Below are 15,086 nucleotides of genomic sequence, written 5' to 3' on the forward strand. Positions count from 1 at the left end.
TGCAATACTGACAATGTTTGACACTAGCATTTGGCATGAACGAGATAACTGTGATTACTTCGCACATTACGTGCCAGTCCATACTATTATGCACAATTTAGATTTGCAAATGTAATGTGTAATTCTCTATGACTGCCACGTTAGTGCACTGCAAACCAATGAAGTTGTCTTGCATTTGCAATGTTCTCACTACTTTTATGCAACACTGATCACTTCAGTATATCTGCATCGTTCTGTTAGACGGCCACGGGATAGCTAGAATTAAGGCTATTTTATGTGATGGAAACCATTGACTAGACAACAAAGAAGAAAAGCCTCAACTACTGTCCTGGTGCTGGGACGTCTAATAAGAGCTCAGAAAGACTCGGTTTCAATACGCCAAACCCTCCGCATAACATTACCCTGTGCGAAAATACCCCACCCCACCCTAGCTTAATTTTTGTCCACATGCACCAAGGCTCACTGCACCTGTTATAAATATTGTACTAAATATTGCAATCAAGCTGCCCGTGTATGCATAGGCTATCTGTGCATGGAGAAAGAAAGAAGTTGTTAGCAATGTATCACACCAAAAACAGAAAAAAAAGGCAGCCTGTTTCTCAGAAACAGCTAAGAGCATGAAATGGTGTGTCCAAAAAGATTAGGCTGCTTTGTACTTATTTATGACAACGAGAACTGTCAGAGCTGCGCTTTCAAAACTTCAGGAGCTTTGTGCACAAACGTAGCTTCCGTATGCACGTCTTGCAGCACCAACGCTTCCGAATTGAAACGACCGATGAATATGCACAGGAAAAAGCAAATAGAGAGCGCTTGAATTTAAAAGAAAAGCTACCTTGCACAATCAGAAATTTCGCGACAGAACCTTCCAAACAGTGACGTGTACTGGTTGCGGTATACCGAATATATACCTAGCAAATGAGTGTGCGCTTTGTTAACGAGCGGGATTCTGTGGCGGCAATGCTACAGCTCCAATTCCGAAAACCTAACGCTGCAAAAATTGAGTTTTCAAAATACGTGCGAATGCACGATACACTTTTGCACGCATTTAGAACTTTCAGTTGTGAAACACAGACAACGAATCTTGTGTATGCGTCTTCCTTGGCTGGTAAAAAAATTCTTCTATAAGTCTCCAGTTTGCCTGTGTACTCCACAAATTCTAGGATCCCTGTCCGCTACATGTCAAATTTCACTGAAGCGAAAGTAATACAACCGAGAGCTGATGATCTGCTAGGGCAACAGGATTTCAAAAGTTTGAGAAGGGCAGTCCAGGTGGAGTAGTGAAATTTGACTAGTAACAGACAGGGATCCTCCAATCTGTGGAGGACACCGGCAAATTGGAGACTTACGGATGAATTTTTTTACCCGCCAAGGAACACGCATATACAAGAGAGAACTACAGATGACTACGGCTTTTACCAGCCCTTGTCCTGTGCGGTTCTCTCTTGTGTATGCGTCTTTTTTGGCTGGTAAGAAAATTCTTCCATAAGTCTCCAATTTGCCTGTGTCCTCAACAAACCGCAGGATCCCTGTCCACTACTAGTCAAATATTTCAACTCCACCTGGCTTGGACTCCCACCGCCCTTCTCTGTGGAGAAAGGGTGACAGCAGCTGGCAAAGGACAAGGTTAACTGCAGATCAACTGGGGAAGCATTATCCTGCACTGATTTTGACGGCAGGTTCACAAGACAAACAAAATCAACTCGAGGAGCGGGGTGCACATCATGCGACTGAATGTCAATGGCCAGTGAAAATGGCACCAGCACTGTGGAATGCACATGCAGAAAACGAGACGCATTTTTTTGTCAACTTTGAGTAGCAGTCTACTGCACTTTTAAAGAGCAAAGCTCTCAAGTATGGCAACACTGGCACTTTTTGTTTTACTGGGGTGAGGGTCGTCGTGAGGGTTGAAGTCCATATTTCTTTTCCATCCACTGTGTTAATTGCGAGCTATGTTTACCTAATAGGGGCTGGGCATCTAACATCACCTTTATTTCTTTGCAGCAGTTAAAACAATACAGCATACATTTTATAACATGCTTAACGAATTTTTGGGAGCAGCATGCTTTTACCCTTCTACTATTTGTTGCTACTGAATCAGTTTGGCGTTGACAAAAGATCTGTAATAAGGAGTAATTACTCATTGACATCCACTCGAGCACAGCCAAATGGTTACAAAGGAAAGCTGTACAGCTTTCACAGAAACTTCGTAGTTAAAGAAAGATTCGCCCTGGTCCGGTGTTCGAACTCAGAACCACCATTTCACTGGAGCAGTCGCTCTACCAATTTGTCCAACCTGGACGGCAAGCTTATGGTAGGGCGAGAGCGAAGTGATCAATAACTCGAGTGGGAACTGTGTTGGTCCAATGTTTTAGGACCCCTAAAACATTGGACAAACTCAGTTCCCGCTTCATGTTACCTCTAAAACATTGGACAAACTGAGTTTCCGCTTCATGTTACAATACTGAGTGACATTTTGGTCTATACACCAGAAATACCGGTAAAGCATCATGATAGAACACAATGTTTTTTAAAGGGATAAAGGAATATGTTCGCCCTTTCAGAGGGCACATATGCATAAGAGGCAACATGTGTGAAATAGTCACTGCACCTGAATCAGTGTAAACTCCATTATGTTAACAGCAGCAGTCAAAAGCTTCATGAGCTACTATTTCATACAGATCATGCAATTACATTCATGTAATTCAGGATCAGATTCATGTGATTATACAGGGAGGTACTGCTGCTAAGTGCACGTAGAGCTCTGCATGCATTTCTAAACCCGGCTGTGAGCCTATGTCTACGAAATTTTTCTAAATAGGCAGGTAAGGTATGCATCACTGGAAAACAATACCTACCACAAACAGCTGAGGAGAGATAGCACAGCCAAAAGCTGGAAGCACGAATGGCCCAGTAGATACCGGCAGCTGGCAACTGCAAATAAATATGTCAGAGCAACTGTTGTTAGTGGCCATAACAATGTCATGAATGACAAGAGAAGAAATTGTCTACTGCTTCATAAATTAGAATAAGGTATTAACATAGGAACACAAACAGCAATGAGATGGCCCATGACAAAAGAAATGAACAGATTGTATGTGATGCACCGATATACATTTTTTCAGTAGATTTACATGACAGTCACAACCGCATAGAAAGATGAGCAGGCTGGAATACCACTATTTTTATGCATGATGAAAAGAGCGTAACTATTCGATATAGCATGCACAAGATTTAATTATTACTACTAGGGTGCTTTGCAGCAGCACCGAAGGTATTTTTAAATTGAACGTAGCGACCAGTAGACCCGCCTGCTTTGCACAAATGACGAGAGGATGGAAAAGGCATGCATTCATTAGCAAGAAGCACGATATCTCACATCACAGCATGAAACGAAAATTGGTATTGCATTTAACAAATCTGCACAGAAATAAAAACTGCCTAGTGGCAATGCAAGTAAGAGCAAGGGAAAAAATACCGAAGAAAACTGGTGAGTGTGGTGCAGGGAGGTCTGTGGGTAGGGTCTCGTGCCTGGGAATAGTTCCGAGCGCGGAGAATAGCCGGCAGCACAGCTGGTGGCAGTCAGCCAAGAATAAATAAGAGAAAGTGAAAATCAATAACAAACCATCACCGATATAGCGAAAGACTTGAAAGCGGGCCGAACAAACGAGGGATATAGCAAAAAGCTTGAAATCCTAAATAAGTGCGCAGTTGCATCCCAAAAAGTTCTCAAAATCTGAAGGCGAGGAAGCATCGACACCTACACCTCAGGGCAGACGCAAGAACGATCTAACTTTGACATAATACTGTGTCAAATTCTGTTCCATGGGGAAGCACAGATAAAAATTTACAAATGACTAGGCAAGGGATATGCCCCAGCCTTTTACACGCGATCATTGTCCCCGAAAAAATTGTATGACAAATATTAAGGCGTAAGCACTAATCCGACGAGTACACACACTGAGCACTGTCTGTTGGCAGCTGGCCTAGCGCGAGTACTCTGTCGCGCGGCACTGCCGCTCATCGTCATCTAAGTAGCACAAATCAATCCGACGGGCACCAGCCGCGAGGCAACTCGACCGTTGTCAGTTCCCTTGTCTGTCCGCAGCTGGCCTAGCAAGAGCGCTCTCTAACGTGGCACTGCACGCTCATCATCCTCTCCTACGTAACACAAATCTATGCTATTGGAATGTAGTAAACATTGTCTGTTGTTTTTCGCAGCGCTAGCAAGCGACCGCATAACTCTGTTGTGAAAACTGGTGGCATTTTTATTTACCGCGGCACCCGAGTACTAAACGCAGATAGAGACTATGGAGCAACAGTTGCCATGCGGCCTATACGCCCGTTCTGAATCGGCCTTAACGCATTATAGCTGAGGCAACCGCACGCAGACTGCCTGCACTGCCATCCCTATATAGGCGCACACTAATAACGCGTGCGAATAGAGATCAGAAGTAAAGAAACGTACACGGGACTCACCGTTCAGACGGCTCATCAAGGCTTAGCAAAACCGCACATTCTTCTTCGTTGCCTCTCCAGATGACAAGAAGTCGTAGCGCTACCTTTCTTCACGGCTTTACCCGTTCAAAATCACCAGTGTTGACAGGGCGTAATTCTCGTCGTTGGTTTCCAAAACACACTTGTGTTCTTCATACACGTCCACCGCACGAGCACTCAAACAATGCTACGAAAACCCAAATAACACAAAACGTGACGACGGCTGCAGTTTTGCCTGTTTTGCTTCGTTGAAAAAACCTACAAATGCGCTTTTTTGATTACTAATATTTGAATTGTGTTCGCAACAAAAACAAATTATATTTTTTCATTTTATTTTTTTATTAAATGAGAATACCAAAGTGCTTTTAGATACTTTTGCTGACATGTCGTTTGTAGAAGCTGCGATCCTGTGATCCCATACCCGGGTGCCCTAGCAGACGACGGCGCAGACGACGCTGTTGACGGAATGCAATTTCGATTGACGGCAGCGAAAATCCCTTAAATGCGACAAAAAAGGCAAAGAAACGCACCGTATCGAAAACTGGTCCATATCAAGGGTATATTCGACGCGAGCGGTAGGACAAAGAGCAGCTGCGATGCATTACTCTACGCGACACTGGCATGCTCGACGGAGATCTGCATGAAACAGAGCTTAAATGTGACCCGTACAAGCGGATCACTGTGATATCAACTGCGTTACGGAACTACAACGATACTTGCTTCACACTTCAGCTTATATGCAACAGCGGCCCGCACTCGCCGCATCCTGTTCGAGTGTACTTTCACTAGCAAGAGCCCACATGCATGGAAGCCGACAGAAGCAACTGTCTTTTCGAGTTCAGATTGTTCCGAGAAATACGAGCAGCTTACTTTAGCACGTACTCGAATTCAAGTTCTCAGCCTGTGTGTCACGTACGGTGACGATGGCGTCGAGGACGAGCTTAAGGATCGCCTTAACGTGGCCGCAACGCAGCCGGTATCCCAAGCATTCGTGCGCTAATTGTTGTTCACCTGTACTGCGAACGTGCGCTCAGTCGCAGGCCAGCCGCTAGCTGCTCGATTTGCCAGCCTTGCGAGTACAATTCGCAATTTCTGAGCCAATCTGTGAGCGAGCCGAGCTTTCAGCAATGACGCTGCTCGCGAGCGCGCCGCGCGACGAGCTTGCCTGCTCCCTGGCTGCCGTATTCGTAGCTAAGCCTAGGAGGTTTCACTTCGATGCCAGAGCTGAGAGCGCTTCGAAACTGGCTAGCGCTGAGGTGCTACTCTTTGCATTGTAAGTACATTTTATTGTGAACTATGTCTCGTAGTGAAATAAAGATATGCTCGGGTCCACCCGAACGGTGATGATGGCGTCGAGGACGAGCTTAAGAATCGCCGCAACGCAGCCGATATTCCATGCATACATGTGTGCTAAATTTGTTCACCTGTGCTGCAAACGTGGGCATAAAGGCTCGCTCAATCGCAGGCCAGTCGCTGCTCGATTTTCCAGCCTTGCGTGCGCGATTCGCAAGCTACGGAGCGAATCATTGAGCGAGCCGAGCTTTCGGCAACGACGCCACCCGCGGTCGCGCCGGGCGACGAACTGTGCGCTGCTCGCTGGCTGCCCTTGTCGTCGCTAAACCTAGCCGATTTCACATAGATGCTGTAGCTGAATGCGCTTCGAAACTGGCCAGCACTTAGGTGCTACCCTCAGCACCGTTTTACTCTGAACCCCGCGTCATAGGGAAATAAATATATGCTCGGTTTCCGCGACCCCTTCAGGAGCGGAGCTATAGCAGAGGCCAGGCGAACTCCAGAGCAGCAGCAAAGCGGCTATGGGAGGAAATTTGTATGGCTGTTATCGCTTCTACCAACAACTCGACATTGGCTAATGATACTCTATCCCAGAGCTTTGGTCGTGAACAAACAATACCAGTGCATTTTTCTGACGCCGGCATCCAGGCTGGCAGGCCGGCCCCGAGAAGCTAGCGCGCCCTTACGATTGTATGGCAGTGGCGCACATCAAAACCGCCACGATATTCTCCTCTTCGCTCAGGTTGTAGCAGCACACTGCTAATAACGAGGAACCAGACCACTTTAAAAGACCGAGCGCGAGGGCGCAGGAGCCTGGGCCAAAGCGCGTGACTGACGTCATTCCCGAGACCTCATTTCACGTTAGAATCAAACGAGCAGGCGACCCGCAGGTCACCCTTGTAGGTGTGAGGAACGGTGTCGTGGAGCTGCTGCCTGGTCGCAAGCGACTTCTGGTCGCATGCCCTTTGCTACTTGCAAGTGTGAATGGGCATTCAATGCCCGTTTGCAGTAGCGAGTCCCTTAGTTCACGTAGTTCACGTATACGTATGTATACGTAGTTCACGTATACGTATATAGTAAGTGCTTCCGCGAAAATGCAGTTAACAGCAAGTTTGAAGGAATGCATGGCGAGCGCTCTTAGCAAAATGAACAACGCGTCCTCGCTGTAGATTATTCTTTGCGGCATAAGAAAATAATACGAGTTGCTTGCTACGATGAGCAATGATATCTATTGTGCAGCCTGTGGAGCCGCATGAACGTTATCATTTGTTTGTTAATTCCTTTGGCGGAGGAGTAAAACAAGCACTGAACTCCCTTGGAGTATGCAGGAGTGGAAATGCCATTTTACTCTTTTGTCAAGAGGAGTGAACAGGACCTTTCACTCTTTCTCGTTTGTAGAGAGAGTAAATTGAGACCTGCAGGAGTAGCGAGGCTCTTTTACTCTTAATGCAGGAGTAACAGTTCTTAGAGTGTAAAGGACGCTGTGTTTCCACATTCGGTGTCTTTGCTCAATCTGTTTTTGATTGTTTATAGCCGCATTATGTTCTAAAGCATCGAGTCGATGCTTCTTTGAGAGGGGAGTAATGCCGCGAATCTTTGTAGCGTTTATTTGTTGTGTTCATTTGTTCACGCTTCAAGGCTGCCGGCAAGCCGCTTTATCGCTTCGTTAGTGACGCAAGACGCGCCTAGATTTATCTCGATTGATCGCATCAAGGCGGAGCCGATCCTACTTTGTGCCAGAATGTTCTAGTAACTTTCCAAACTTTATCTAGAATGTTCGCTATCAGCTGTAAAAAGAGCTCGGCGGACAGCGGCGGGCATTCTGTTCGACGACCGGCGAGCACGCTAGTTTTTACGCCGCCACCGAGTGATTCAGTTCTTTGCGAGCGCAAGCCAGCCCAAAGAAAGAGTTTCGTTTCGAAGACACTCTCGCTGTTTTTCTGTTCGCCGGACTGTAGTCACCACTACGTGACAATATCGCCCAATCCTCTGCTCCCGGGCGGGCAATGCATTCTTGCTTAGCGCGCTTATTAGCCCAGAAACCAGCGCACAAGGTCAGTGTTTCATCAATATTCAACAGCGATGGCGTTGCGAACACAATTTACTCTACACAAAGTCCTACATGAAGTGTCGTTGCATGTATGCATCGTGTACAGTTCTGCTCGGCCGTCCTACCTGAAGCAATGGGATCTGGCCGAACACTGCGAGTAACGCGACCGCCGGATTCACTTTGACGGCACTATTTCACGTTACTAGATTACCTGGTCAGTTTGCAAACTCCCCTGCTGTTCGGCGGCCCAACATGGCCCCATTCGGCTCCCTTTCGTGAGGTGGCGCTTTCGACGCTGTTGGCCCGCTCCGGCCGCTTTCTCGTCACACGAACTATCGCTATGAGGCCAGTGCGCCGTGCTTCACTCCACTGTACGCCGGTAATCCCTGTTTAACGAAGATATTTCCAAGATAGAGCACAAATATTATTCTGAATGTGCAACTGCAGTGGCATTAAGGCTGTGTGAACGGTCCCGGGCGGCAGAGGTACGATCGGGATGTCTGAATCAGCTATTTCGATGAGACATCTGGATGTTGGTCGCGTATAGTTTTTTGTTTCATTTACTGCCCTACAAACTAAATGACTCTTTGCTAACGGCGGACCACGAAACGGTAGATGAGGCGCATGTTGCCCAAAATATCGAAACCTATGGCTATGTGCTATCGGTTTGAAGCAAGACAGTCAAAGATGCATGTGTGCTTTTTAAAGGGAGATTCAGCACTACCACCGTGAAACCTCGACGTTATTAAGGTCATAAAACGCGTAAAATGACGGTAATAGCAGAGGTCAGATTGAAAGTAGTTTATTCAGTTCATATAGGGAAAAAGAACATACATCTTAATGGGAGCCACTTTTAATCGGCAAAACACTTACAAGAGACGTGCTTTTTTGTTTGCAACAGCCACGTTATCCTTGCTCTCTAAACTGTGATTAACATCTCCAGAAAAAATTACCGACGATTACGTTACTTCCTAATGCGAAATTTGAGCGCAGCAAATAAGCTGTTTCACCTTTTCGATAGTGAGTCAACCCCAGCTGCGGAGTTGGTTTCAGGGACAACGCCGCCGATGCCGACACAAACAATATGATACCCTCGCTTCCCCAGCGCTAAGAACCAGGTCTAGCCGTGGGAAGGTGGTCACGTATTCGTCGACGTGCCGGGGCCTACGTGAAATAACCGGCGCGTCGGCAACTGAAGAGCACCCTATCCGCCACACAAGAACAGGGGGGGGGGGGGGACCCTTTCCTCCTCTTTCTGCATGGCGTCGACGGTGTTCTATGCAGTCACGTTATCTTGACTCTCTAGCGGCGTCAGCGGCATCCAGCGGTATCTGTCGGTCGCTGCTAGCGCTGGGGGGATGAAAGGGGGGCGGAGCTGGTTACGAGGCCGACGACAACGCCGACGACGACGTGAAACCCAGGAACGGACGCCAAAGAGCTGCGCTCTAAAAAAGTGTTTCTTGTAACAATAACAAAGTTCAGTATCTGGCAAGTGAATGCTGACACGTACTCAGCACAGCCCAAGCGAGCAAGGCTGCAGTTGTCTAGCTCTTCAAGCACTTTGCAGAAAATGGTTGCAGCCTTGGCGATGATCAGTGCGAATTGCTGTCACACATTAGGCAGAACGCTGGTCTTGCCTTCGTTTGGCAGCAGACAGGTCGACAGCTCGGCCGCACCGACTCTCGGACGCATAGCTCGGGTGCGCCGACGCAGCTGCAGCCGGAGGCAACGTCGGACGAGGTTCGTCGCTCGAAGCGCACTTATATAAATGTGGCAAGGACACGTAGGAGCAGCGATCAACTTGCAGAGCAGTTTAACCCAAGAAAGAAACGCCTGGCACAAAAACGCATCGCTTTAGTCTTCGCTGCCGCGCTTACTGTTTCGAGAAGCCGGTCAAACAGCGACGAGAGCGCCCCCGCTCGGCAGTACAGGCAAGGGCGACACCCGCGGCGTCGAAGTTTGCAAACTGAAAAAGTAATCTAGTAACGTTGGGCACTATTGTACTGGAAACGGGGGCTAACCCTCGCAGGAGGCTTCTACTGACACGGAAGATTCTTGATCGCTCCCTGGGGACACTTCCTTCTTCTTACATCCATGGTTTGCAGCCGTTGATCCGGAAGGCTTCCACACGAGGGCTTAAGAAGCCAAGCTGCGCCTCGCCCGTAGTCGCACCATGAAGAAGGGACCGAGCCGGTCCCGAAACGTCGTGTTTTTCCAAAATTAACTCGGTTGGCGTCAGTAATCTTTCTCCTAAATTAATTTCCCCAGCCAGACAGACTTCTGTCAAATGTTTTCGTTCGAGATTATTACAACATGCATGCCACATGGCAAGGTTTTACAATTCTACAATGAGTAGCAAATTAAATCATCTGGCCTACGACGTCCTTTTGCACAACATGACAGAGCGGTAGCACTTACTAATATGCAGACACACCACCCTTGACAAAAGTAACCGAGCAGCGATATTTGGTTTCTTAGCGATGCAGCGAAGCTGCCATCCTAAATTTGAGTAATGTGAATAAGCTGAATTCTCATCCTCGCATTTTGACACCTTTCAGTCTTTATAAATGTTGTAAACAATCCACTATGGACCACACAAGACAGTTAACTCTGCAACAAGGTGCTTCGCCAGGGCGTTTCTTACAGCCACACCCGAAGGCTCCTGTTGACTGATTGTTGTTGAAGGACGGGTGCGGTCGTTGTCGGCCCTCGGTGTGCACAACATCCAGCCAGTTGGTGTCGAACCTGTCATTGCGCTCTCCACACATGTTGTGGAGAACGCAGAAGCATGGAATGACCTTTTTGGCATTCACAATGTCGCATCCAAGGCCCTTCAACAAAATCCGGAAAAGGGCTTTGAGCCGCCCGAAGGCATTTTCAGCAACACGCCTCTCACTCGACAGGTGGAAATTGAATGCCTGCGCAGCACAATCAGAAGCACCATAATGTGCGTATGGCTTCATTCCGTTGTGCTGTAATGGGAAGGCTTGATCAGCGAGAAGGAGAGGACCATTCTGCATTCCTTGAACGGTTCTTGCTTCCTTCATGAATAAGTCCCTTTCCATAATTTTTGGCAGCTTCGACTGTTACAACACACCCGCGTCATGATTCCTCCCAGGAGACCCGTCGTTCGTATATAAAAACTTGTACCGGTGGTCAGCAACAGCCAGAAGTATGGTGCTATACCACCCGTTAGAGTTGTGGTAGTCCACTGCATGATCGGAAGGTGGACACACTTCGATGTGGCAGCCGTGCAGTGCTCCAATGCCTTGAGGGAAGCCTACAATTGCATCAAATTGTCGCATGCGTTCGGGCAGCTCTTGCGCTGTCGGCATTCGCACGAACCGAGGTTCTAAAAGTCGCACAACTAGTTCACAGAACTCCTTTACAATTATGTTGACTGAGGGGCGACTGGCTTCAAAGGCGTTCGCAACAGTTCTTTCTTCCGCGGAGGTGCCAAAGCGATAGATGGCAATCGCCACGCGTTTGTGTAGCGGTATTGCTCTCCGCTTGTTTGTTTGAAGGCGCCTCATGCTCTCACACACATTTACAATGTATTGAAACGTATTCCTCGTCATCCTGAAATTCTTCCTGAAGCCCCTCTCTGGGAGGTACGGGAGCGTTTTCTCATACCATGATGTCCCGCGGGGATTGGCTCACACACTGCGCTCGCGGGGCCACAGCCTTGTAGCCAGAGCTTGGAGGCGCCGGCACGTACTCTCGGCTTGTTCCTGCTCGGCATCTTTTTCCTCGAGTTCGCCTAGAATGGCCAGCTGCCGCAAACATAGCTGCTACACTTGCACTTGGTAAGCGGCGAAGAGAGCCAACAACTTGCTGTCTTCCTCAGTGCCCGGCACAGGCCTGCTGTGAGCCATCGCGACATGCACGACTTGCCGCTGACGCACAGCACATCCAAATACATTTATTATAGTAAAAAAACACTTGAAACAAGAAAGAAGTGATAAAAATAAGAGTTGGAAATACAGTTAAAATAGTAAAATACGATTATTAAGACACGATCAAGAAGATTAACAGGAAGATAACAAAACAGCACGCAGCGACGAAGACAAGCAAAAGAGGTGGATTGACTTGGCTTATGCGTCGGCCGCGAAGTTGACTGCACACAATGTTCAAAGACTATTTTCATGTTCTGTTTGAATTTCAACAACTTCCGACCACAAATTATGTTCCTCAGAGGACACCAAAGTTTGTTAGTAAAATCTTCCTAGCCTTGTGTTCCCTTACGACTTTTTTATACTGGTGTCACAAAATGAGCCTTATAAATGTTTCTCGAGCAGCAGCCACATGACCAGCGCCACTGCACAAACCGACGACAGCATTTTCCCGTGTAACACCGCCGAACTGAGGTTCGCAAAAACCAAGGTTAACTCCGCCTCGTAACCGCGGTCACGCCGGCCGTGTAACTAGGATATAAGCAGCTTTTCAGAACCAAACCCAATGCAACGAGACCCCTCTTCCTCCGTTTTGAAGATATTGGCAAGGAATGAGGTATTCTGGACACACTGCCTGATATTGCCCACCGACCCGAACCAGTGCCACCTTGGTTCACCAGGCCCGCTATAGACGACTACACATTCACACAACTTCTCAAAAAGAAAACTCCAAGGAAATGCATATTACGAGAATTCTCCGTCGGGACAAAAATTACAAAGAATGCGTAGCATTTTACAGAGATAATTATAAAACAGCTCATTACGTCCAAAGTGTTGCAGTGCAAGATAACTGGGAAAGGGTAGTCAGGTTCCCTGAGCGCGCTTCAATTTTCTCAGCCGAATGTTATGCCATTTCTGTGGCTGTAGCAAGAAAAGTAAAAAAATAACATTCAAAACAGAATCGCCTCATGGACTGGCTGAATGTAATCACAGCACTGCATGCCAGAATGTAAGACAACATTTAGTAGGAGATATAATGCGTAACATAATAACTGCTGTAACACAAGGACATGAAATTAAGCTCTGCTGGGTACCAAGCCATCTTGGAATTAATTGCAACGAGAGAGCTGACGCGTGCGACCCTCAAGCTCGCATTAAGGAAGACAGGACTAAATATATATAATGGAGGTTGCATATTGCTAGTAAAAAATAAACTTAAAGACAAATGGCAGTCTCCATGGAATAGTCAAGAAAATGCACTACATTTAGTAAAACCAATTCTGCGAGAATGGCGATAATGCAGGCATGAGGAAAGTTTTATAGAGGCAATTTATGCCGCATAGGCATCAGACACACGAACCTAACATATAACTTCCTACCGACAAATCAAAACAAACCTCTGTTTGAAGAACGTGGAGGTGAGCTCACAATAAATCACATTCTATTTTCGTCCACAGAACTTGAGCAGGAAGGGAAAAATTATTTTACTGTATTTTACAATGACCACACTCCATTTCCCCCCAGTTTAAATTTAGGAGGAAATCTACTCATCGGTATTTCTCATGCTTTTAGTTTCCTGAAAGCAGTGGTGACCTTAAGCAAACTATATAATCTCAAAAACTGTAAACTTAAAAATTTTTACCCTCTGCTTTCACACTTTTCACGATCCATCTCATTCATTTTCTTAACCCTGAGAAGAAGGCCGATGTCTCTATTTGATTAGTTTGGCTCCTTCGAGTCCTTGTCAGACAAGGACTGTCACTGCGGACCCCGAATGTTTGAAAGAAATTGCGCCTTGCGTTGGGCGCATGATGGTTTGAGTTGCTTATGCGCCGTTGAACCCAATACATTACAATACAATATAAATTAAAACCAAACTGCACCTGCGGGCGGCCACCTGCAATTGGCAAGTGCATTTTGCAGACGTCGAAATAAGGAGTGCAGTGTTTAGCATCGCGATTTTTGCGCATTAGAGCTAGAAAGTTATCTGCAAAAACTGATAGAACAGCGACCACGTCACGACCTGTTGTGTACGCATTGCAGAACAGCTCGCGAAGGTAAAATTCTGTCGCCCACTGTCTGTGGATAAGGTGAAGATTGCATACGGGTCACGTTTTACTGAAAAAAGGAAACGAGCGGGAGTGCAACCCGCCGCGAAGAAAACACCTGCGCGTCGCTAGAACACACTCCATGTAACTCCACATGTAAAAAAACAGAACATGACGGGGTCATGCATAGTCCCTCTGAAAAACAGCGAAACATCAACACTGTAAAAAGTTTTTGTTCAAAAAAAAAAAACGAAATTTCCTTACAGCTCGCTTGCCAGAAATTTTCTGTTGTGCTGTGCGGTCTGTTCTTACTTTTTTTCTGTAATTTTCAAGGCTTTTCTCTTCTCAATCCGCAAAGAATTTGTGTAAAGTTCGCAGTACTTCTCTGTTGTACTATGTTTTGTGTTTCGGCTTTTTTTATTATTTTAAAAGTTTTTTCTGTCTGGAGCTAACCGAAAATTTCCCCGAACTGTAGTTTTCTGTTGTCGTTTTTGGTTTTATATGGCAGGTATTTATTCTGGCTGTCATTTTGTGACCAAAATTTTCGGTTATTTAAAAGCATTTCTTATCTTAACTCAAATTTTCTGTGTGGGTCAATTTTCTGCTATATCACAATCCTTATTTGGTTTTGTTTGGTGTTTGTTTCTTTCAAAATGAAAGGCATATAGCAGAGCGTCCTAAAAGCATATACCGCACATTCAGTGCTGCCACATTTCATTGAAACACTAACTAGCAATAGCAAGTTAGTATGTGGCAAGTTAGGAAGTTAGAAAGTTAGTAGGAAGTTAGCAAAATGTTGGCAAGTTAGAAATTATGCAATGCCGAACAATATCGTCATGGTTAGTGTTTTACTATATATTGTCTTTCAGCAGCACTTAATTAAGGTAAACGTTAGGAGAGTTACCTAAGAGAAGAATTGGAATTTCCCTGCGCGCTGATGTGGCACAACAAGCTAAATAAGGTGTAAGTAAAATCACGTAGAACACGGCAATGACAAGTACAGGAGAAATGTGTACCACTCTGTTCAATGGGATTGCATGTGATTCACTTGATTTAGCATGATGTCTTGCTATTAGGATTATAAAAATGAATATAATAATACAATACAGAAAGAAGCAATAGAAGGAATACAAGAACTGCAACGGAAAGCGTACGCAAATTGCGCATTGCTTGTCACCAAAACTGAATGAGTCAGCAAGATGCGAGCAACGGGACATAAGGAATATCGAAAGTGGTTCGCATTATCAAAGTGCAACCATAAAGCTTTCGTTTAAACAGTTTTGAGGTTTCAGGGTGGTTAAATGTTGG

This window comes from Amblyomma mixtum, chromosome 10 (genome assembly GCF_055824585.1).
Source record: "Amblyomma mixtum isolate Tamu chromosome 10, ASM5582458v1, whole genome shotgun sequence".
Taxonomy (NCBI): Eukaryota; Metazoa; Arthropoda; class Arachnida; order Ixodida; family Ixodidae; genus Amblyomma; species Amblyomma mixtum.